This window comes from Canis lupus, chromosome 35 (assembly GCF_011100685.1).
Source record: "Canis lupus familiaris isolate Mischka breed German Shepherd chromosome 35, alternate assembly UU_Cfam_GSD_1.0, whole genome shotgun sequence".
Classification (NCBI taxonomy): Eukaryota; Metazoa; Chordata; class Mammalia; order Carnivora; family Canidae; genus Canis; species Canis lupus.
Window position 1 is genome coordinate 1,738,525 of NC_049256.1, and position 24,947 is coordinate 1,763,471.

At 36.8% G+C, this 24,947-nt stretch overlaps 1 protein-coding gene and 1 pseudogene across 10 annotated transcripts in view; one reads left to right on the forward strand and one right to left on the reverse strand.

Annotated features, from left to right (window-relative positions):
* The window catches only part of SPIDR (scaffold protein involved in DNA repair), a 435,376-nt gene that overhangs the window by 371,558 nt on the left and 38,871 nt on the right, over window positions 1–24,947 (reverse strand). The window lies entirely within an intron of this gene.
* On the forward strand, window positions 18,487–19,205 carry LOC102156609 (annotated as a pseudogene).

Consider the following 24,947-nt stretch of genomic DNA (forward strand, 5'->3'; position numbering starts at 1 on the left):
GTGATTCCAGAAGAGGAAGAGAAAGAAAAGGGGACAGAAATTTGAAGAATAGCTTAAAACTTCCCAAAATCTGAGTAATGAAACAGAAATCCAGGTCCAAAAGGCTCAGAGATACTCCAACAAGATGAATCCATGGAGGTCCATAACAAGGCACATAATAAGGCAAGAGGGCAAAAAGTAATGATAAAGGGAGAATCTGAAAAACAGCAAGAGAAAAGAAAGTAGTTACATACAAAGGAAACCAGATACGGCTATAAGTTGAGTTTTCAGAAGAAACTTAGCAGACCAAAAGCAAGTAGAATTATATACTCAAAGTGTTGAAAGGAAAAAATCTGCAGCCCATAAAACTTTATCCATCAAAGCTATCATTCAGAGTAGACGAAAAGATAGAGTTTCCTAGACAAACAAAAGTTAAAGGAATTCATGACCAATAAACCAACCCTACAAAAAATATTAAAGAGAACTCTTTCAGTGGAAAAGAAAGAACATAAGCAAGAGTAAGGAAAGCAGGAAAGACAAAAGCAGTAAAAATAAGTATATCTGTAAAAATCTGTTAAAGGACTCCCAAAATAAAAGGATATAAAGTATGACACCATATACCTAAAACATGAAGGAGGAAAGGAATAAAGAATGGATTCAAAGTTAACCGACCATCCACTTAATATAGACTTCTACATGCAGAAGATGTTATACCACAAACCAAACGGTAACCACAAATAAAAAACAATACATATGCAAAAAATAAGGAGAAAAGAATCCAAATATATTACTAAAGAAAGCTAACTAATCATGAGAGAAGAAAAAAGTATAAAAACCGCCATAAAACAAGTAACAAAATTACAATAAACACATAGCTATCAATAATTACTTTGACTATAAAGGGAATAAGCCCTCCAATCAAAGACATGGGGTGATAATGTAGATTTAAAAAAATAAAAACAAGTTCCATCTACATTATATGATGCCTAGAAGAAACTCATTTCAGACCGAAACATGCATGCAGATAGAGAGTGAAGGGGAGCAGTCAAGTGGCAATGTAGTAGGGGGACCCTGAGGTTGCCCAGTCCTTCAAATACAGCTATGTCAATGTTCAACTATTTCAAAGATGAACTAGGACGATGACTGGAGGATTAAGGAAACAATCTTCCCAGTTGGAGAGAGAACAAGGCAGATATCGAGGTTCAGAGCCCTAAACTGGGAGAGAGCAAAGCTGTGGGGTTGCAAAGGGAAGGCAAGCAGTTTTACAGAGCAAAGTCAGGAAGAGGGGAAAAGTGTGAGAAGGCACAGCAGGTTGTGACGGCACAATAAGCTGCAGTAAGGAGATCCCCCGAGTCACACATGGAGAGATTGTTCTCCTTCCCGGAGGGCATTTGGAAGAGCATATGCTGCCTCTTCAAGGACAAAAGGACAGCCAGAGACCCATTGAGCGGTGCTCAACAGCCAGGTCAGATTAGCACAGAGGGCAAAAAACACTCAACAAATTTTTACTGTGAGACACAATAGGCTTAAACCACTGTGGGTCCTCCAAACAGATGCTTTCCTGCAGTGAACTGAGAAGAGCACAGAGATGAGAGCAGACTGTAGAAAACCTGGCTGCCCCTCTTCGCTGTCTGCCACAACAGATTGAAGCCTCTGCAACAGCTTTCCTGGGACATTAGGGAATAGGGGATTTAGTTGAGTGCAAATGGCCAGTAACCTGGTTCCAGCTCTTCACAGAACATTACAATAAACTCTAGCCTCTGCATGTCTCAGAACATTGGTGCTAGGTACACCAGAGAAGGGACAGGAGTGAGCCTGCACATTATTAGGTCCCTTAAAACTTGACTGAATCACCACAACCAGAGATAAAATACAAGGAATCTGTGGCTCTGGGCCACCCTATGGCCCAGGCAAAGGCAGTGTAGCACAAGGAACTCACGAAAGCCTGGGACACAGAAGATTGTTCGCTTTCCTAAGAGAGCCTCCCGAACAATGGCAGCCAAGAGCACTGCTTTCCAGGTACAAGAGGGCAGGGTGACACCAACACTACCTCTTCTACCACCACTCACTCCTCCTGCCCACAAGCACACTGGGACTTCAGGGAAAAACGCAGTTATTCCAGTGGAGTCTGAAGTCCCTTACCCTAAATGTCACACCCCTGTCCCTGGCAAAAGCATCTTTAAAAGGGCAAGTAGGCTTGTAAGCCAGCCCAGCAGGCCTCTCCAACAGAAGATCAACAAAGCTGCCCATGTCTACCACGTTTACTGATCAAAGAAAGCTCTAATATATCAGTTATTAATGGAAATCGAACCAGGCTTCTTTTTTTCTTTACTTAATTTTCTTGAATTTTTAAAAATATTTTTTCTGTATCTTATTTATTCTATATCCTTTATTTTATATATTTTTTCTTTTTTTTAATTGGCTTATAATCTTTTGTTCATTTGCTGGTTCATTTGTTTCTTTTTCTTATTTTTTGGGGATCAGACTTATTTTTTTCTCTCTTTTCTTCATTCCCTAATCTCATTTCAAAAATATGCAGATAAGAATACTTCATTCAGTAAGGCTGTCATTAGGAATATAAGAGATAAAGAGTTTCCAGGACAAAGAAAAACTAAAGGAACTTCTGAATACAAAACCAGCCCTGCAAGAAATATAAAAGAGGATCCTTTGATCAAAGAGAGAGTCCAAAAGTAACAAAGACCAGAAAGCAACAGAAACAATCTACAGAAACAGTGACGTTACAGGAATTATAATGGCACTAAATTCTTATCATTCAATAATTACTCTGAATGTAAATGGACTCAAACCTCCAATTAAAAGACACAGGGTATCAGATTGGATTTTAAAAAAAGACCCAATGATATGCTGTCTACAGGAGACTTATTTTATTTTATTTTATTATTTTATTTTATTATTTTATATATTTTATTTTATTTTATTATTTTATTTTATTTTACTTTATTTTTTTTAGGAGACCCATTTTAGACCCAAAGACACCTCCAGATTTAACATGAGGGGGTGGAAAACCATTTATCATGCTAATGGACATCAAAAGAAAGCTGGGAGAGAAATGCTTATATCAGACAAATTAGTTTTTAAAACAAAGAATGTAAAAAGAGATGAAGAAGGACACTATGTCATAAAAAAGGGTCCACCCAACAAGAATTGACATTATAAATATTTATACCTCTAACTTGACTCCTTCCAATTAATAACAAAATTAAAGAAAATCAATGATAATAATACCATAATACTAGGTGACTTTAACACCCCACTCAAAGCAATGGACAAGCAGAAGATCAACAAGGGAACAACGGCTTTGAATGACACACTAGACCAAATGGATTTAACATATATTGAGAGCATTTCATTCTAAAGCAACAGAATACACATTCTTCTCAAGTGCACATAGACCATTCTCCAGATGTGATCACATACTAGGTCACAAATCAGGTCTCAACCAGTGTGAAAGACCAAAATTGTTACATGCATCTTTCCAGAACACAGTGCCTTAAAACGAACACAATCACAAGAGAAAATTTGGAAGGAATACAAATACATGGAGCTTAAAGAGTATCCTACTAAAGAGTGAATAAGTCAACCAGAAAATTAAAGAAGAATTAAAAACATTCATGGGATTAAATGAAAATGAAAACACCATAGTTCAGAACCTTGGGATGCAGCAAAGGTGGCCCTAAGAGGGATCTTTATAGCTATACAGGCCTTTCTCAAGAACAAGAAAAGTCTCAAATACACAACCTAACCTTACACCTAAAGGACCTAGAAAAAGAAGAGCAAATACAGCCTAAACCAAGCAGGAGAAGAGAAGTAATAAAGACTAGAGCAGAAATCAATGATACAGATACCAAAAAAACATAGAACAGACCAACAAAAGTAGGAGGTGCTACTTTGAAATAATTAATAATATCAATAAATCCCTAGGCCAGACTTATCAGAAAGAAAAGAGAAAGGAACCAAATTAATAAAATCAAAAATGAAAGGAAAGATCACACCAATACCTAAGAAATACAATTATAAAAACATAAGCAATTATATGCCAACAAATTAGTCAATCTGGAAAAAATGGATGCATTTCTAGAAACATATAACATACAAAAACTGTAACAGGAGGAACTAGAAAACATGAACAAGCCTATAATCAGCAATGAAAGTGAAGCAGTTATCCAAAATCTATCAACAAACAAGAATCCAGGACCAGATGCCTTCCCAGCAGAATTCTACCAAACATATAAGACTTAGTACCTATTCTTCTGAAGGTGTTTCAAAACATAGTAATGGAAGGAAAACTTCCAAATTTGTTCTATGAGGCCAGCATTACCTTGATCCCCAAACCAGACAAAGATACCACTTAAAACAAGAATTTTACAGACCGATATCCCTGATGAACAAGGATGTGAAAATTCTCACCAAGAGACTAGCCAGTAGCATACAACAGTACACTGAAAAGATTATTCACCAGGACCAAGTGGTATAGAGGTAGTTCAACAACCACAAATCAATGTGATATACCAAGTTAATAAAAGAAAGGACAAGAACCATATGGGCATCTGAATAGATGCAAAAAAAGCAAGTAACAAAATACAGCATCCTTTCTTGATTAAAACTCTCTGCCAAGTAGCAATCGGAAGAACACAACATTATAAAAGCAATATACAAAAAACCCACAGCAAATATTATCCTCAATGGGGAAAAGCTGAGAGCTTTTCCCCTAAGGTCGGAACATGACAGGGATGTCCACTCTGACCACTGTTGTTCAGCATAGTACTGGAAGTCCTAGCCTTAGTGATCAGACAACAAAAAGCAACAAAAGGCATCCAAATTGTCAAAGAAGTCAAACTCTCACTCTTCGCAGGTGAAATGACATTTTATGTAAAAAACCCAAAAGACTCCACTGAAAAATCGCTAGCACTGACACTGGAATTTAGCAATGTGGCAGGATATAAAATCAATGCACAGAAATCAGCTGCATTTCTATACAATAACAATGAGGCAGAAGAAAGAGAAATCAAGGAACTGATCCCGTTTACAATTACACCAAAAACCATTAAGATACCCAGGAGTAAACCTAACCAAAGATGTAAAGGTATAGTCAGAAAACTACAGAACACTTATGAAAGAAATTGAGGTAGATACAAAGAAATGAAAAATATTCCCATACTCATGAACTGGAAGAACAAATATTGTTAAAATGTTTATGCTACCTAGCAATCCTTATCAAAATACCATTAATATCTTTTTTCACAGAGTTGGACCAAATAAACCTAAAATTTGTATGAAACCAAAAAAAAATCCAATTAACCAAAGGAATGTTGAAAAAGAAAACCAAAGCTGATGAAATCACAATTGCAAACTTCAAACTATATTACAAAGCTGTAATCATTAAGACAGTAGGGTACCGGCACAAAAACAGACACATAGATCAATGGAAAATAATAGAGAACCCAGAAATGGATCCTCAACTCTATGGTCAACTAATCTTCGACAAAGCAGGAAAGAATATCCAATGGAAAAAAGTCTCCTCCAACAGATAATGTTGAGAAAATTGGACACCTACGTGCATAAGAGCGAAACTGGGCCACTTTCTTATACCATACACAAAAATAAACTCAAAATGAAAGACCTAAATGTGAGACAGAAATCCATCAAAATCCTAGAGGAGAACACAGGGAGCAACCTCTGTGACCTTGGCTGCAGCAACTTCTTCCTAGACACATCTCCAAAGGCAAAAATGAACTATTGAGACTATCAAGATAAGCTTTTCCATGCAAAGGAAATAGTCAACAAAACTAAATGGCAACTACAGAATGGGAGAAGATATCTACAAATGACATATCAGATAAAGGGCTAGCACCCAAGATCTATAAAGAACTTAGCAAACTCCATATCAAAAAAAAAAAACAAAACAAAAACAAAAACAAAAATCACAAAACAAAAAAAATCTAATCAAGAAATGGGCAGGACACTTGAACAGATATATATATTTCTCCAAAGAAGACATACAAATGGCCAACAGACATATGAAAAAATGCTTCACATCACTCGGCATCAGAGAAATACAAATCAAAACCACAATAAGATACCACCTCCCACTGGTCAGAATGGCTAAAATTTATAAGTCAGGAAACATCAGATATTGGTGAAGATGCAGAGAAAACGGGAACCTTCTTACACTGCTGATGGGAATGCAAGCTAGGATAGCCACTCTGGAAAATGGCAGGGAAGTACCTCAAAAAGCTAAAAATAGAGCTATCCTATGACCCTGAAATTGTCCTACTAGGTATTTACCCAAAGGATAAAAATATAGTCATCCAAAGGGGCACCTGGACCCCAATGTTTATAGAAGCAATGTCTACAACAGCCCAACTATGGGAAGAGCCCAGATATCCATGCATAGATAAATCAATGGATAAAAAAGATGTGGCCTATATATACAGTGGAATATTACTCAGCCATCAAAAAATGAACTCTTACCATTTGCAAAGACATGAATGGAACTAGAAGGTATTATGCTAAGTGAAATAAGTCAGTCAGAGAGACAATTACCATCTGATTTCACTCGTATGTGGAATTTAACAAACAAAACAAAGGATCATAGGGGAAGAAGGAAAAATAAAATAAGATGAAATCAGAGAGGGAGACAAACTGTAAGAGGTTTTTAACTATAGGAAACAAACTGAGGGTTGCTGGAGGGGTGATGGGTAGGGGGATAGGGTAATTGGGTGATAGGCATTAATGAGGGTACTTGTAATGAACACTGAGAGTTATATGCAGCTGATGGATCACTAAACCCTACCTCTGAAACTAATAATATACTATATGTTAATAATAAACAGAAGATATAACAACCATAAACATGTATGCTCCCAACATCAGAGCACCAAAACATAATATGGAAATACTAACAGGATCTTAAGAGAGAAATAGACAACAATACAATAAGTAGGGGACTTCAATACCCCACTATTCACAGTAGTATTATACAGACAGAAAATCAAAGAAACATTGGAATGGAACCATTTTTAGAATAAACAAACTGAACAGACATATATAGAATATTCCAATCTACAGCAGCAGAATATACATTCTTCTCAAGTGCACATAGAACATTCTCCAGGATACATCATATAATAAGCCACAAAACTAACATTACCAAATTTAAGAACACTGAAATCCTACCAACTATCTTCTATGATCATAGGTATAAAATTACAAATTAATAAGTGATTGTATCTTCAAAAATGTGTAAACTAAACAGCACATTTCTAAACAAACAAGGATTAAAAGAAGAAATCAAAAAGGAAATAAAAAGTTATGGCAAAACAAATGAAAACAAAAATACAATGTATCAAATTTTGTGGAATAAGCAAAAGTAGTTCTGAGAGGAAAGCTTGTAACAATAAATCCATATGTTAAAAAATGAGATCTCAAATAAACAATCTAACTTTACACCTTAAGAAACTATAAAAAGTGTAACTAATTTAAGCCCAGATAGAAGGAAATAATAAAAATCACAGCAGAAATAAATAAAATAGGGACCAGAAAAACAACAGAAAGGATCAATGAAACTAAAAGCTGGTTTGCTGAAAAGATCAAAAACTGACAAACCTTTAACTAGATTAAGAAAAAAGGAGAGAAGACTCAAATAAATAAAATCAGAAATAAAAAGGGAGACATTACAATCAGTATTACAGAAATACATAATTATAATTATAATAGATAATTATATGCCAACAAATTACACAACCTAGAAATGGGTACATTCTAGAAACACACAAGATTTTACCAAGGCTGAATTAGGAAGAAATATATAAATCTGAATAGACCTGTAGTAAGTCATGAGATTGAGTTGGTTATCAAAAATTTCCAACACAGAAAACTCCAGGGCCAGACAGCTTTACTAGTGAATTCTACTCGAACATTTAAAGAGGAATTAACACCAAATCTTCTCAAACTCTTCCAAAACATGGAGGAAGAGGAAACACTCTGAACTCATTCTACAAAGCCAGTATTACCTTGATACCTATAATAGACAGCCATCACCAGAAAACTATAGATTACAATCTCTGATGAATATAGATCGTTAAAAAATCATCAACATATATTAGCAAAACAAATTCAAGAAAAAATTAAAAGGATTATATACCATGACCAAGTAGGAATTATCCCTGGGATGCAAGGATGGCTCAACATATGTAAGTGAATAAATGTAATCCACATCAATAAAATGAAAGATCAAAATCATAAGTTCATCTCAATGGACACAGAAAAAACATCCTTTCATGATTAAAAAAAAAATCAACAGACTTGTTATATAGAAGGAACATACCTCAACATGATAAAAGCCATGTATAAGAAACCCACAGCTAACATTATACTCAATGGAAAAAAAGGGAAAGGGTTTCTTCTGAGATCAGACAAAGTGAGGTTGGCTATGCTCACTATTCCTATTCAATATAGAACTGGAGGGATGCCTGGGTGGCTCAGTGGTTGAGCATCTGCCTTCGGCCCAGGGCGTGATCCTGGGCATCTGCCTTCGGCCCAGGGTGTGATCCTGGGTCCTGTGATCGAGTCCCACATCGGCCTCTCTGCAGGGAGCCTGCCTCTCTGCCTGTGTCATTGCCTCTCTCTCTCTGTCTCTCATGAATAAATAAAATCTTTGAAAATATATATATAGCACTGGAAGTCCTATCTAGAGCAACTGGGCAAAACAAGAAACAAAAGACACCCAAATCAGGAAAAAGTGGAGTAAAACTGTCACTGTTTGCTAACTATGATCTTGTATATAGAAAATCCCAAAGAGTCCATAAAAAAAAAAAAAATAGGAAGAAATCAATGATTTCACTAAAGTTGGTTATAAAAATCAACTTACAGAAATCGTGGCATTCCTTTACACTAATGATGAAACATTGGGAAAGTAAGAAAATTATCCCAATCACGATAGCATAAGAAACAATAAAATACGTAGTAATAAATTTAACCAAAGTGATGTGAAAAGCACTGATAGCAAAGGCAAAAATCAACAAACAAATGAGACTACATCAAACTCAAACTCAAAGCTTCTGCACAGCAAAAGAAAAAAGTAAGAAAAATGAGATGACAGCCTAACGAATGAGAGAAAATATTTACAAACTATATACTGGATAAGAGATTAGTATACAAAAACATAAAGAACACAATAAAATAAGAAAAACACAATCTGTTAAAACATGGACAGGAAAATTAAATAGCCATTTTTCCAAAGAGGACATCAAATGACCACCAGGCACATGAATAAATGCTTAACATCACTAATCATTAGGGAAATGAAAATATAAACTGTAATGAGATATTACCCCATGCCTGTTAGGAAGAGACAAGTACTAGGGAGAATGTCATGGAAAGGGAACACTTTTACACTGTTTGTGGGAATGTAATAAATGTAATTAAATCCAATGACCACAGAAGACAATATGGAGGCTTTACAAAAAATTAAAAATATATCTATCATACTATCCAGTAATTCCACTTCCAAGTTTATAACCAAAGAAAATAAAAATAGGATTTGTTGAGATACAGACACACCCACTTTTATCACACATTATTCATAATAGCCAAGATGGGGAAACAACTCAAATAGCCATCGATGGCTAAAAGAATTTTTTTAAGATACACACAAACACACACAGACACACAAGCATACACATACAATGGAATATTAGTTGGTCATGAAAAGGGAGGATCTCCTGCAATTTACGACAAAATGGATGGACCTTGAGTATATTATGCTAAGTAGATAACTCAGATACAGATGAGCACTACATGTTATCACCAACATGGAGTATATAAAAATCAAATGTGACAATAGAGGGTAAAATAGTGGTTACCACGTGATGGGAGTGAGGGATAAGACTGGTGGTATTTAAGAGTAGAAACTTTAATACTAGTAAAATAAGCCATAAAGATGTGATGCACAATGTAATGAATATAGACAATAATATTGTACTATAATGATGTAAGATGATAAATACTGCTTCAATGGCAATCATATCACAATATATAAATGTGTCAAAATAACACACTATATACCTTAAGTTTACACACTATATATCTTAAGTTACAAAATGTAACATGTCAAATTTATCAAATAATAATATAGAAGTCACAATCTTTTTAAATAAACAAAAAACCCACAAGGCTTCTAGCAACACTAGGTATTTTTAAAAAGAAAGTGATAAATTACTGAATGGAAGAAAATATTTGCCAATTATATATTTGACAATATTTGACTATATATATATATATATATATATATATATATATATATTTGACTGGAAACTCATTCCAGTTTCTCTTGTGGAGATATTATGAATAATGTGTTCTGTCTAGTAACCAGAACATACTTTTTAAAAATCCAAACTCTCACAACTCAATAAGAAGAGAAAGAAAATTCATTTTAAAAATCAATAAAGGATTTGAATAGCTATTTCTTCAAAGAAGATATACAAATGACAAAGAAAACATGGTTATCAACATTAGTCATTAGGGAAATAAATACCCAAACCACAATACTATACTACTTTATACCCATTAGGATTGTTACAATAAAATTTTTTTAAGGAAAATAAATGCTGGAAAGAAGTAGAAAAATTGGAACACTGTGCATTGTTGGTGGGAATGTAAAATAATGCAATCACTACGGAAAACAGGTTAGTGACTTCTCAGTGAGCTAAATATAGAATTGCCATTGATCCAGTAATCTCATTCCTTGGTATATACATAAGAGAACTTAAAACAGGTACTCAAACTGATTTTTTGTATACTAACGTTCATAGCAGCACTATTCACAATAGCCAAAGGGCAGGAAAACCCAAATATCCATCAACAGATGAACTGATAAATAATTTTGGTATATCCATAACAATATTATTCAGTCATAAAAATGTATGAAGTACTGATGCATGCTTCAGTGTGGATGAACCTCAAAAATATTCTAAGCAAGGAGGCAGACACAGAAGGTCACAAATTGTATGATTCCATTTATATGAAATATTTAAAACAGGTAAATTCATTGAAACAGAAGACTGAAATTGCTGAGGTGTGGAGGAAGGGGGGATTTTGGAGTAGATGCTTAATGCTATGGTATTTCCTTTGTGTGGGCTTGCACATGTTACAAGTTACTGTTACTGAAATCACTTTAGAAAGTTAATTTTATATTAAGTGAATTTCACCTCAATAGATTTTTTTTTAATAAACTGAGAGATCTGATGACCAACTGAATGTAGCTAAGGAAGTGTACATGGCAAGGATGATAACTGAAGTTTCTCTCAACAATTAAATGGGCACACACCCCAATAAAATCAAGAGTCACAACAATCAAAGTGGTCAATTTAACAATATGTTAAAATGTATGATCCAATAAAAAAAGAGTAAGAAAAAAGAAATGGATAATATCTCACACTATTGTTCCTCCTTAACTGACTACTACTTATGTCCAGTACCCTATGCCATCTTCTTGGTGAGATAGGCAACTTTAATAATTAAAGTACTATTCTAATACATTTTGTGTATTTATTTATTTTGGTATATTAAACAATTAACATACTTTTACTTGACACAAAAATTATAATCATCCCTTTGAACCCAGTGTATTATTTTAGTTATTCTTTTAAAGAAAATCAGTAGCAACTGGAGTGTTAACAACTAAAAGTGCAAGATTACAAAATAATGGTTTTCCCATTTATACAGATTATGTGCCTTACATAGGACTAAATGACCTGACATCAGAGTACTTTCCAAACAAAGGGGCACAAACAGCATTTCTTGAAAACAACTTCAAAAAAGTGAATAAAAATTTCAAAATCAGAAGGTGACACTAGTGCTAAAAAGTGAATAAAAATTTCAAAATCAGAAGATGACACTAGTGCTAATGGGCTCCCCTATCTTCCCAGTAATTGTCTCTACTCATTCTACCCCGACTTGTCAGATTCCTGCTTGCCCTCCTCAGTTGATCAATTTCTCCAGCTCCCTGAGGAAGGGCTAACTTTAAACTATAGTCCTAGCAACAGAGCCCTGGCCACTCCTCTTTTAAACTGCCATAACAGACAGCCCTTTCCAGCTCTGTCAGAAAGCAATACCTGAAAAATCTTAAATGTTTAGAAAATAAAATCCAAGTGTAACTGTTCTTAGGATAAAACAGTCAGCTAAATTGGTTTTTCTTAGGCTGTAACTTGGTGAACCTAGGACCAATTCTTAAATTTGTATTTAAATGCTGAGCCACTGGAAAAGGTACATTCAATCCAATGGAGAGCAAACACTTGCACTTTATTTGTAAAAAAAAAAAAAAAAAAAAAAAGAAAAAAAGAAAAGAAAAGTGAGTAAATGGAGGCTTGATTCTTTTGTGTAAAGATACAGAAATGGCCAAAAAAAAGAGATAGTATAGTTGTATGACAGTCATCTTATTATCAACTTTAGTTCTAAAAGAAGCCTTCTTTATTCTTCTTGGATAATCTCTGCAATAGAGCTGAGAGCCAAGAAAAGTTCAATGACCTAGATGTCTCACAGGCATTTAAGGAGAAACAGAAAGAGGAGATGGTATTCCCACATTAGCATATCATGGGACCCAAGATTGGCAGAGTCCTCCATTCTTACAGAAAGAACACAAATCCCAGATGCCTCTGTCAAAGCTGTTATAACTACAGCAGCCAGGGAAGGAAAAAGGCAAAGATTTTTCTGGAGCATCAGGGAAGATGACATTTTGGCTTTGGAACTCAAAAAGTTTAATCAGCAGCCTGTTTTAGCTAAATTCCTCCCAAAATATGTATAACCTGAAAAACATTTTCATTATAATTAATATTTTAAAAATTGCTGGTATTTGAAAAAGGAAAAATAAACTGTGATAAAACTACTGAAATAACTCCATGAGAAACAGCTTATCATTCCATTCCAAGTTCTCATTCCAGTTTCTCTTGTGGGCTCATTTCTTCATACTGTCTGGTTTTTAAAATTATTCATATTATTTCTTTTCTTATTGCACCAGAAATGTAGACTCAAAATGAGGAGAAAATGAGGGACGCCTGGGTGGCTCAGCAGTTGAGCATCTGCCTTCGGCTCAGGTCATGATTCCGGGGTCCACGATCAAGTCCCGCATCGGGCTCCTTGCAGGAAGCCTGCTTCTCCCTCTGCCTATGTCTCTGCCTCTGTGTGTCTCTCATGAGTAAACAAATAAAATCTTTAAAATAAAAAAAAAAAGGAGAGAAAATGAAATTTCCTTATGTTTCTTTAATTTTAATATAGTACCCTAATTGCTCTCCAAATCAGCATCCAATGCTGTGTTGTCTCCTAAACATTCCAAGTGACATCAACAACCCACTGGATATTTTCAATCTAACACTCTAACAGAAAACTCATATTAAGAAAAATTAGTTCTCTGTTTATAAAAACTACATTAAAATATCACCTTACCCTGTCAGAATGGCTAAAATCAGTAACACTAGAAACAACAGGTGTTGGCAAGGATGTAAAGAGAAGCCTTCTCGCACCATTGGTGTGCAATGGTGCAACCACTGGAATGCAAACTGGTGCAACCACTCTGGAAAACCGAATAGAGGTTCCTCAAAAAGTTAAAAATAGAACTACCTTATGATCCAATTGTACTACTAGCTGTTTACCCAAATAATATTAAAATACTAACTCAAAGGGATACATGCACCCTGATGTTTACAGCAGCATTATCTACAATAGCCAAATTATTAAGAAAAAAAAAGCCCAAGTGTCCATTGAATGATGAATAGATAATAAAGATGCTGTACTGTATGTATAGACACACACACACACACACACACACACACAGGAATATTACTCAGCCTTAAAAAAATGAAATCTTGCCATTGCAATGACATGGATGGAGCTACAGTATTATGCTAAGCAAAATAAGTAAGTCAAAGAAAGACAAATACCATATGATTTTATATGTGTAATTTAAGAAACAAAACAAGTGAGCAAAGGGAAAAAAATGGAAGAGAAAGAGACAATCCAAGAAACAGACTCTTAATTATAGAAAACAAACTGATGGTTTCCAGAAGGGAGATAGATGATGGCAAGTAAGAAAAGTACTTGTTGTGCACTGGCTGTTATATTTAAGTGACGAATCACTATATTGTACACTTAAAACTAATATTATACTGTATGTTTACTAAAATCTAAATAAAAACTTTAAAAATATTTTTTTAATTTTTCTTTATAATCTTGTTATGGGCTTGAAATGTGCTCCCCCAAAATTCACACATTGAAGTCCAATATGCTCACAGACTATGCAAATAGCATCATTTATGAAGTATCTCTTGTAATATTTCTCCAACTAAAGGAGTTGTCTTTTTATTGTTGCAAGGTTTCTCTATATAGTCTGGATACAAGGCCTTTACAGATAAGTTTTTTATGTTTTCTTTTTAAAGATGCTATTAATTTATTCATGAGACACATACACACAGAGGCAGAGACACAGGCAGAGGGAGAAGAAGACTCCCTGTGGGGAGCCCAATGTGGGACTCGATCCTAGGACCCCAGGATCATGACCGGAGCCAAAGGCAGACACTCAACCACTGAGCCACTCAGGTGCCCCTACAGATAAATGTTTGCTATTATTTTATCTCTTAATGGTGGCAAAAAAAAATTTTATTGTGATGAATTTTAAATCTCTAGTAGTTTTAAGACTTACTGCTTTTTGTAGCCTACCAAAAAACGCTTAGACTATTCTCTACTTACTTCTAGAAGTTTTATGGCTTAACTTTTACATTTAGATCTATGATCTATCTTAAGCTTTGTGTGTATGACACAGAGTGTCAAGGTGACTTTTTATCTATGTGACTATCTAATCATTCCAGCACTATTTGTTTAAAAGCCTTTGTTTCCCCCCATTGGACTACTTTCTTTGTCAAAAATAATTTCTCAGCTATTTTGTTCCACTGATCTTCCTGTATATCTTTATCCACAATCACAATCTTGATCACTGCAACATTAGAGTAAATCAGGAGGTGTAAGTTATCTACTTTGTAATTCTTCTTCAACACTGCTCTACCTACTTCCTTTATATTTCTATATGAATTTCATAATCAGCTTGCCAATTTCTACCTAAAGAGAAAAGGCTTGCTAAAATAATGACTTAGCCACATCAAGATGGGTGGCAGAGGCAGATGCAGTCTTGCCATAAACCTGACTTCAGTGCAGTAAATTGCAAACGGGAGGGAACTAACAAACCCAGAATTTCTCCCTGAGGAGCCAAAAGTTCATACCCCTCATCAGACACTCCAACTTTTCATATCTACACCTGAGAGATTATACTCGAAACACGTGTCTTTGAAAATCAACTGGCCTTGGATACACAAGACCCACAGAGCTGTACCAAACTGAGACACATCTCTTAATGAGGTCATGCTAAGACTTACTCATCCTGCAGCCCAGAAAGAGCTCTTTGGAAAGCACCCAGACTCTACGTCAAAGAAATACATCTGCTAGTCCTAGACTGTCACCTGAGGGCCTGAGGCCTGCCGGATCGGGATACCGTCAGGGGAAGGAGGTGCTGCTGGGTGCCATTGGTAAGTTCTTCCACTAACTTACTAAAGCTAGTAGATGCCTTTTATTTATTTATTTTTTTAACGTTTGACTTTTCTGTTCATGGTGGACGCCATCTTTATCCTCTAACAAGTAGGAACCACTTTGTGCTCTTCCTCTGGCTTGCTAAACCAGCAGGCACCATCTTTCTTTTTCCTTAGAGGACAGGTAACATCTTTGCATGGTCACTCCGCCACAGTCCTCAGTGCCACTAGGTCCTGAAGGGGGGCTTTTGTGCAAACGCCCCAGTTTTTGCAGCTGCAGCCCTGGCGTGCTCCTTGACAGCCTCACTCTGGGGGCCAAGGAGGCTTACTTTCTTGGATCCCATGGGCACTCTACAATCGGACACAGTTATTCGCAGAATACCACCCCCTGCACACAAAGCAGAGTGAAACACACCCCTAGTCTTTCTGAGAAAGTGGCCTATTTGCTTGTCCAGGATCTTCAGCCTGAGAGTTAGGTTTCTGGTCTACCATACATCTAGGTGCCCATGGACACACTTCCAGTAAAACAGAGGCCACTGGGTACCATCTTTGTGCTCCCCCTCTGCTTTGCTCTAGCTTACTAGAATCTCTCAAAAAGTTCCCTTGCCTGGCACCTTGACTTTTACAGCTGGTCCCAAGGAACATATCTACATCACCTGGCTTCAATGACCAGTGGGGCTTACGCTCACAGGTCTCATAAGACTGTCACCAATGGTGAAAAAGTTTTTAAATAGCTACCACCCTCAGGGCACAAGAGGCAAGAGACCCAGAAGTTCAGTCCATCTGTGAAAGAGGCCCATAAGCAGAGCATCAGAGCTATGGCCTGAGGGACAGAGTGCTAATTAAATATACATCTAAAGGCTGATTGTAAACTGGACCAGAGATCTCAGAAGATGGGTGCTACATTCACACTCACCCTCAGCTGAAATCCAGAGCACCAGTCTCTTGGAAGGAAGCTCTAACATGTGTTTGGTGTTCCACTTTTTACAAATGGTGTCCTGCTGTTTGTGGCTGCTACAGAGGGGATGCCCCTTGAACATGTGGCTGTGGTCACACTCTGGCTCTGGCCAGAAGGGCCTGTATTTTTGGCTCCCATAGGACTGCAACAATTGGAGGGACAGTTCTTAGTAGGGTGCCACCCCCCAGGGCAGCTCAAAAACAACAGACTGAAACACACCCCCAGCGTCTCTGTTAAAAGAGACCTATTTGCTTGTCTTGATGCTTCAGGTCTGGCATACACCTTAGAGGCTATAGAAATACTCACACAGAGCATGGGTAGAGGGACACTATCATTGTGCCCGCTCTCTCCCTCACTACAGCGTGCCAGTATCTCCCAGGAAGAAGCTTATATACTAGTATGAAGTGTTGATTTTTGCCCCTGTTGTTCAGAGCACAACTTCAGATCTCCTGCTCTGGTGGCTGACAAGCATAAGCTTGTGGTCCCACAGAACTGCATACACATACATATGTAAAAGTTGCAGCCTAAAGATCTGACTTCCAATCAGCCTGGATTTAGGTTCTAGCTGAGATATTCCCCTATGGGACACTAACAGGTCTTGGCACATCCTCAAAAACTTGGAATTACTGAAAATAAATTAGGCTGCTTGGACAATAATAAAGGATCAAGAGACAACCAAGAACTAGGGCAAGGCTGAATGTCAAGGTTCATCTCCTACAAGAGACACTCCTCAAAGACTGGGAGAGGTGACTATTTCATTTAATACATAGAAACAAACACAGAGTTAAGCAAAATGAAGAAACAGGAATGTGTTCCAAATGAAAAAATAAAACTCCAGGAAAAAAATCCTTAATGAAACAGAGGTAAGTAATTTACCTGATGAAAAGTTCAAAATAATGATCATAAAGATGCTTTCCGAATTTGGAAGAAGATAACACAGACAGATAAACACAATGAGAACTTCAAAAAAAGAGAAAATAGAAGAAAGACCAAATGGAAGTCACAAAGCTGAAGAATGCAATAACCGAACCAAAAAATACACTAAAGAGATTCAACAGCAGACTGGATGAAGCAGAAGAATCCGTGAACTCAAAACAGGGCACTGGAGATCACCATCACCCAATCAGAGCAGTAAAAAAAAAAGAATGAAAAAAAAATATATGAAGACAGCCTAAGAGACTAATTGGAAAATATCAAACAGACTAACATTCACATTATATCTGTTGCAGAAGGAGATGGAGAGAGAAAAGGGTAGAAAACTTATTCGAAGAAATAGAATGGCTGAAAACTTCCCTAACCCAGAGAAGAAAACAGACATCCTGCTCCAGAATGTTCCAAATAGGATGAACCCAGTCACCTACACCAAAACACTTTCTAATTAAAATGCCAAAAGTTAAAGACAAGGAAAGAATCTTAAAAGCAGCAATCACCAACTATAATATGTATTAAGAAAACAAACAAAAAAATTCTAGCAGATGTTTCAGCAGAAACTCTTCAGAAGAGAGTGACACAATATATTCAAAGTGCTGAAAGGAAATAAACTTCCAACAAAAATACTTTACCCAGCAAAGTCATCTCTCAGAACTGAAGGAAAGATAAAGGGTTTTCTGGACAAAGTAAATCTAAAAGAGTTCATCTACACCAGCATTTCTAGAAATGTTAAAGGGACTTCTTTGAGCTGAAAATAAAAAGTGCAAATTTGTAAGAAGAAAACATAGGAAACCAACTTGGAGTTGTCTGTACTAGCAGTTTTCAGATGGCTCGGAAGGTGACGGTGTAGCTTCTCTGTGAAACAGAGGGGAACAACTCACACCTAAAAGAAGGTCACTGTATTGTAGGAGTGGGAGTGCCTCTGTTTCCACTGCACCAGGAGCAGCTGGGTCACTCCCAAAGTAGCCATGAGGATGAGGACCATTTCAGCCTGCATGGCTTTGTGGCCATGGTGCTTGGTATGCATACATGGGTGTGCAACTCTCCACTCCTCCTCTGGAGCTGTCTGACATACCAACCTCATCCAGCTCCCGTTCCCCAACAGTACCTCCTCCAACCTCCACCTCCATCACTGCCACCATCTTCACCACTAGTGCAGACACCCCAGGGTTGGTTTATAAGTAGTTCTTATTGATCTATAAAATCAGCTCTGTCACTGGCATCATTAGTTACATGGCTGTCATGTTTACCCTCTTTGGTCTCTATCATTCAAGTTCAAACCAGAAGATGCCATGGACTTTGGTATTTCTCTCTTCTTCTATGGCCTCTACTATGGAGTTCTTGAACAAGACTTTTGCAAAAATGTGTGCAAACTACATGGTGTCTACCATAATGTTCTAAAGTAAGGCAGGTATGCCTAACAAACACCTCTCGGACAGTGTGTGCTGTGCGTGGGCAGCAGATCTTGGTGGATGTCAGTGAAGACAGTGTCATCAATAACATATATAACATATACAAGCTGTATTGCAATCACGTATTCCACAAGTTCTGCATCCTCAGTGGTGTACTGTGGAAGGAAACAGATGTGTCCCTACTAAAAAGAGAAGGTGAACTTCAAGAGAAGTTCAGCAACCCTTGCAACAGGCTTCACATCATGTTTGGGCAACTGCTAGATTAGTTTTGACATTTGGCAGCATGGCAGCCCTATAATCATTAGCCTGGTGCAAGGCATCCTAGGCCTGGAATAGTGAGGAAGAAGAGCATCCACCTACTATGGACCTCAGGGAACTCTCCTTCCTGCCCTCCAAGATGTCCTGGAAAGACTGAACGGGGCACTTGAGCCACTCAGGGCCATTCCAGCTGTATCCAGTCTGGAGAGGGAGATGATGGAGAGCCAGCCAGTGGGGCTGCAGGGGTGGAGGCTTTTTAAAAGAAAACTATTTTGATACATATTTTTAAAAATATGAAAGTATAAATCTCATTGGTAAAGGTAAACATATTGTAAAAATGGTGGATTAATCACTTATAAAGCTAGCGCAAATGTTAAAAGACAAAAGTAGTAAAAATAAGTATAACTACAATAATTAGTTAAGGGACACACAGGACAAAAGTATGTAAAATGTGGCATCAAACCATAAATCATAGGGTAGGAGGGAATAAAAAGGAGGAGTTTAGAATGTGTTCAAACTTAAGTTATCAACTTAAAATACAGTTATAAATAGAGGTTGTTATACTAAGCCTCATGGGAACCACCAAGCAAAAACCTAGGGTATATTCCCAAAAGATTTTGAGAAAAGAGACTCTGCACCAAGAAAGCAGAAGGCAGATGATAGTGGTGTTACTGGAGGGCCCAGGGACTCTGGAATGTAAGGCCACAGTGCCTTCCATGGAGGCTTTAGTAGCAGCATCTAGGCCAGGGCCAAGGCCACAGAGCTCCCAGAGGCAAGACCAAGGACAGGAGTGGATCTCCATCACTAAGCTGGGCCACCTGGTCACAGACATGAAGGTCAAGTCCCTGGAGATCTATCTCTTCTCTCTGCCTATCAAGGAATCTGAGATCACTGACTATTTCCTGGAGATATCCCTCCTCAAGGATGAGGATTTGAAGATTATGTCTATGCAAAAGCAGACCTGTGCTCATCAGCAGGCCAGGTTCAAGGCATTTGCTGCCATCAGAGACTATATGGACACATCAGTCTGGGCATTTAAATGCTCAAGGAGGAAGCCACTGCCAACCATGGGGCCATCATCCTGGCTAAGCTCTCCATCATCCCCATGCAACAAGGCTACTGGGGGAACAAGACCAGTAAGCTGCATACTGTCCCATGCAAGGTTACAGGCCACTGTGGCTCTCTGCTGGTATGCCTCACCCCTGCCCCACTGCACTGGTATTTTCTCAGCCCGTGCCCAAGAAGCTCCTGATGATGGCTGGTATTGACAACTGCTACACTCGGGCCAGGGGCTGCACTGCTACTCTGGACAATTTCACCATGGCCACTTTTGATGCCATTTCCAAAACCTACAGCTATCCCACCCCTGACCTCCGAGACTGTTCACTAAGTCTCCTTATCAGGAATTCACTATCTTTTAAAGACCCACACCAGAATCTCCATGCAGAAGATGCAGGCGCCAGCTGTGGCCACCACATAGATTTTATACAAAAAGTAATAATAATAAAGTGAATTAAAGCCTGTTTAAAAAGGAAAAGGACTATGATAAAGGAATCTAAGCATACCACTAACAAAAATTATCAAACCACAAAGGAAGCAACCAGAAAAGGAACAGAAAGGAACTACAGAACAGCCAGAAAATAATTAACAAAATGGCAACAAGTACACACCCATCATAATTACTTTAAATACAAATGGACTACATTCCACAATCAAAAGACACAGAATGGTTAAGTGGGTTTAAAAAAAAAAAAGGCATCTGTATATACTGCTTACAAAAGACTCATTTCAGATTTCAGATTTAAGGATATACACTGACTGAAAGTGAAGGAATGAAAAAGATATTCCACGTAAATGGAAACAAAAAGAAAGCTGGAGTAATTATACTTAGACAAAGTAGACTTTAAAGCAAAACTATCCTAAAAAATAAACAAAAACGGCATTACATAATGAAGAAGGGATTGATCCACAGAAAGATGTAACGCTTGTAAATATTTATGCACCCAAACTAGGAACACCTAAATATATAAAGCAAATATTAACAGACCTAAAGGAAGAAACAGACAGCAATATAATAATAGTAGGGAGCTTTCATATACCACTTTCATAACACACAGATCATCCAGACAGAAGATCAATAAGGAAACACTGGACTTACATGTTTACTAGATGAACTGAACAGATATATACAGAATATTCTATCCAAAAGCAGAATACTTGAGAATATTCTTCTCAAGTGCACATGGAACATTCTCCAGAACAGATCATATGTCAGTCCACAAAACAAGTCCTACTAAGTTTAAGAAGACTGAAATCATATCAACCATATTTTCAAACCATAATAGTAAGAAACTAAAAATCAATTACAAGAAGAAAACTGGAAAATTCATAAATATATGGAGATTAAACAACATGCTACTGAACAACCGATGGGGTCAATGAAGAAATCAATGGAAAAATAAAAAGATATCCTGAGACAAATGAAAATGCAAATACAATGTACCAAAATTCATGGGATATAGCAAAAGCAGTTCAAAAAGAGTTCATGGATTTAATTGCTTACCTCAAGAAAGAAGAAAAATCTCAAATAAACAACTAACATTACATTAGGAAAAAAAAGAAAGTTACATCCAAAGTCAGTAGAAGAAAGGAAATAACAAAGTAGAAATAGACTAGACTAAAAAGACAATAAATAATATGAATAAAACTAAGCGTTGGTTCTGTGAAAAGATATACAAAATTGGCAAACATTCAGCAAGATTCAGCAACAAAAAAAGAGGACTCAAAATCAGAAATTACAACTAAATATAAAGAATCACAAAATACTACAAGAACAACTACATGCCAACAAATTTTACAATCTAGAAGAAATGTATAAATTCCTAGAAATACCCAATCTCTGAGACTGAATCATAAAGAAATAAATTTTAACAGACTGATTACTAGAAAAGAGATTAAATCAGTACTCCAAAATCTCCCAAAAAACAAAAGTCCAGGACCACATGCCTTCACGGGTAAAGTCTACCAAACACTTAAAGAACTAATGTCAATCTTTCTCAAATTCCTTCAAAAAACAGAGGTGATGGGAACACGTACAAGCTCATTATATGCAGTCAGTATTACCCTGATACCAACACCATGAAGGACACCACAAGAAAAGATATAGTTATAGGTCAACATCCCTGATGAATATAGGTGCAAAAATTTTCAATAAAATATTAGCAAACCAAATTCAACAATACATTAAAAGGCTCATACACCATAATCCAATGGGTACTATTCCAGGGATACAAGGTGGTTCAACATCTGCAAATCAATCAACGTGATACACCATATAAACAAAATAAAACATAAAACTCATATGATCATTTCAATAGATGTAGAAAAAGCAGATGACAGAACTCAACATCCACTTACAATAAAAACACTCAACAAAGTAGATATAGATGGAATGCACCGCAACATAACAAAGGCCATATATGACAAGCCCATGCTAATATCATACTCAACACTGAAAAGCTAAAAGCTTTTTGTCTAAGATCAACAAGATACTTAACACTTTTATTCAACATAGCTGGAAGTCCTAGCCAAAACAATCAGGCAAGGAAAAGAAATAAGAGGCATCTAAATTGGAAAGGAAAAGTAAAACTGTCACTATTTGCAGATGACATGATATCATGTACACCAAAAAAAAACTGTAGAATAAATGAACTCCATAAAGGTGCAGAATACAAAATTAATATACAGAAATCTGCTATACTTCTTTTTTTTTAATATTTTATTTATTTATTCATGAGAGACAGAGAGAGAGGCAGAGACACAGGCAGAGGGAGAAGCAGGCTCCCTGCAAGGATGAGACTCTATCCCAGGACCCTGGGGGTCACGCCCTGAGCCAAAGGCAGATGCTCAACTGCTGAGCCACCCAGGTGTCCCCTGTTGTATTTCTATACACTAATAACAAAGTAATAAAAAGAGAAGTTAAGAAAACAATCCCATTTACAATTACATAACAAGAATAAAATACCAAGGTATTAATTTAAACAAGGAAGTGAAATATATGTACAATGAAAACTATAAGACACTGATTAAAGCAAATAACAAAGATAAATAGATATTCCATTTTATGGGTTGAAAAAGTAATAGTTAAAACGTTAATAGTACAGATTCAATGGAATCCCTAAAATTTACAATGTCACTTTTCACAGAAATAGAACAAACATTCCTAAAATTTGTAAGGAACCACAAAAAAAAAAAAAAGAAAATCCAAAACAATCTTGACAAAGGAAGCTGGAGGTATCACAATCCCAGATTTCATACTATATTACAAACCTATAGTAATCAAAACAATATAGTATTGGTTTAAAAACAGACACGTAGATCCACAGACCAGAAGAGAGAGCCCAGAATTAAACCATTGTATACATGTTCATTAATTGATGACAAAAAAGTAAAAGTAAAAATATAGAACAGGGAAAAGACAGACATTCCCTTCAATAAATGTTGGGAAAACTGGAGAACCACATGCAAAAGAATGAAACTAGGCTATGATCTTACACTGTACACAAATACCAACTCAAAATGGATTAAAAACTTGAATGTGAGACCTGAAACCATAAAACTAGAAGAAAACCTAGTTGGTACACTCCTCAAGATTGGTCTTGGCCACTAGTTTTTGGATGACTGCAAAAGCAAAGGCAACAAAAGCAAAAATAAGTATAACTATATCATGCTAAAGGTCTTCTGCACAGCAAAGGAAATCATCCATAAAATGAAAAGGCAACCTACTGAATGGGAGAATATATTTGCAAATCCTATATCTGATAATGGTTAATATCCAAAACATATAAAGAACTCATACAACTCACTAGTAGAAAAACAAACTGACTAAAAAACAATGTTTTTCTGAATAGCATTTTTCTAAAGAAAACATACAGATTGGGATCCCTGGGTGGCGCAGCGGTTTGGCGCCTGCCTTTGGCCCAGGGCGTGATCCTGGAGACCCGGGATCGAATCCCACATCGGGCTCCCGGTGCATGGAGCCTGCTTCTCCCTCTGCCTGTGTCTCTGCCTCCCTCTCTCTCTCTGTGACTATCATAAATAAATAAAATAAATAAAACGGTGAACACCCAATTTCTTTAAAAAAAAAAAAAAAAGAAAAGAAAAGAAAACATACAGATGGCCAAGAGACACATAAAAAGATAATCAACAACAACAAAAAAAAGATAATCAACATCATCAGGGAAATGCAAATTAAAACCAAAATAAGGTTATCACCTCACACCTGTTAGAATGGCTTTCATTAAAAACAAAAAATAACAAGTATTAGTGAGAATGTGTAAAAAAAGGGAACTCTTGTGCACTGCTGGTGAGAATGCTAATTGGTACAGGCACTATGGAAAACAGGATGGGGGGATCCCTGGGTGGCGCAGCGGTTTGGCGCCTGCCTTTGGCCCAGGGCGCGATCCTGGAGACCCGGGATCGAATCCCACATCGGGCTCCCAGTGCATGGAGCCTGCTTCTCCCTCTGCCTGTGTCTCTCTGCCTCTCTCTCTCTCTGTGACTATCATGAATAAATAAATAAAATCTTTAAAAAAAAAAAAAAAAAAAAAAAAAAAAAAAAAGGAAAACAGGATGGAAGTTCCTCAAAAGATTGAAAACAGAACTACCATATGGTTCAGCAATTCCACTTCTGAGTATTTATGTGAAGAAAATAAAAAAGCTAACTGGAAAAAAAATATATGGCACCCCCTCATTTGCTGCAGCATTATTTTCAATAGACAAGATAGGGAAGCAATCTGTCCATCCATGAGTGAAGGGATA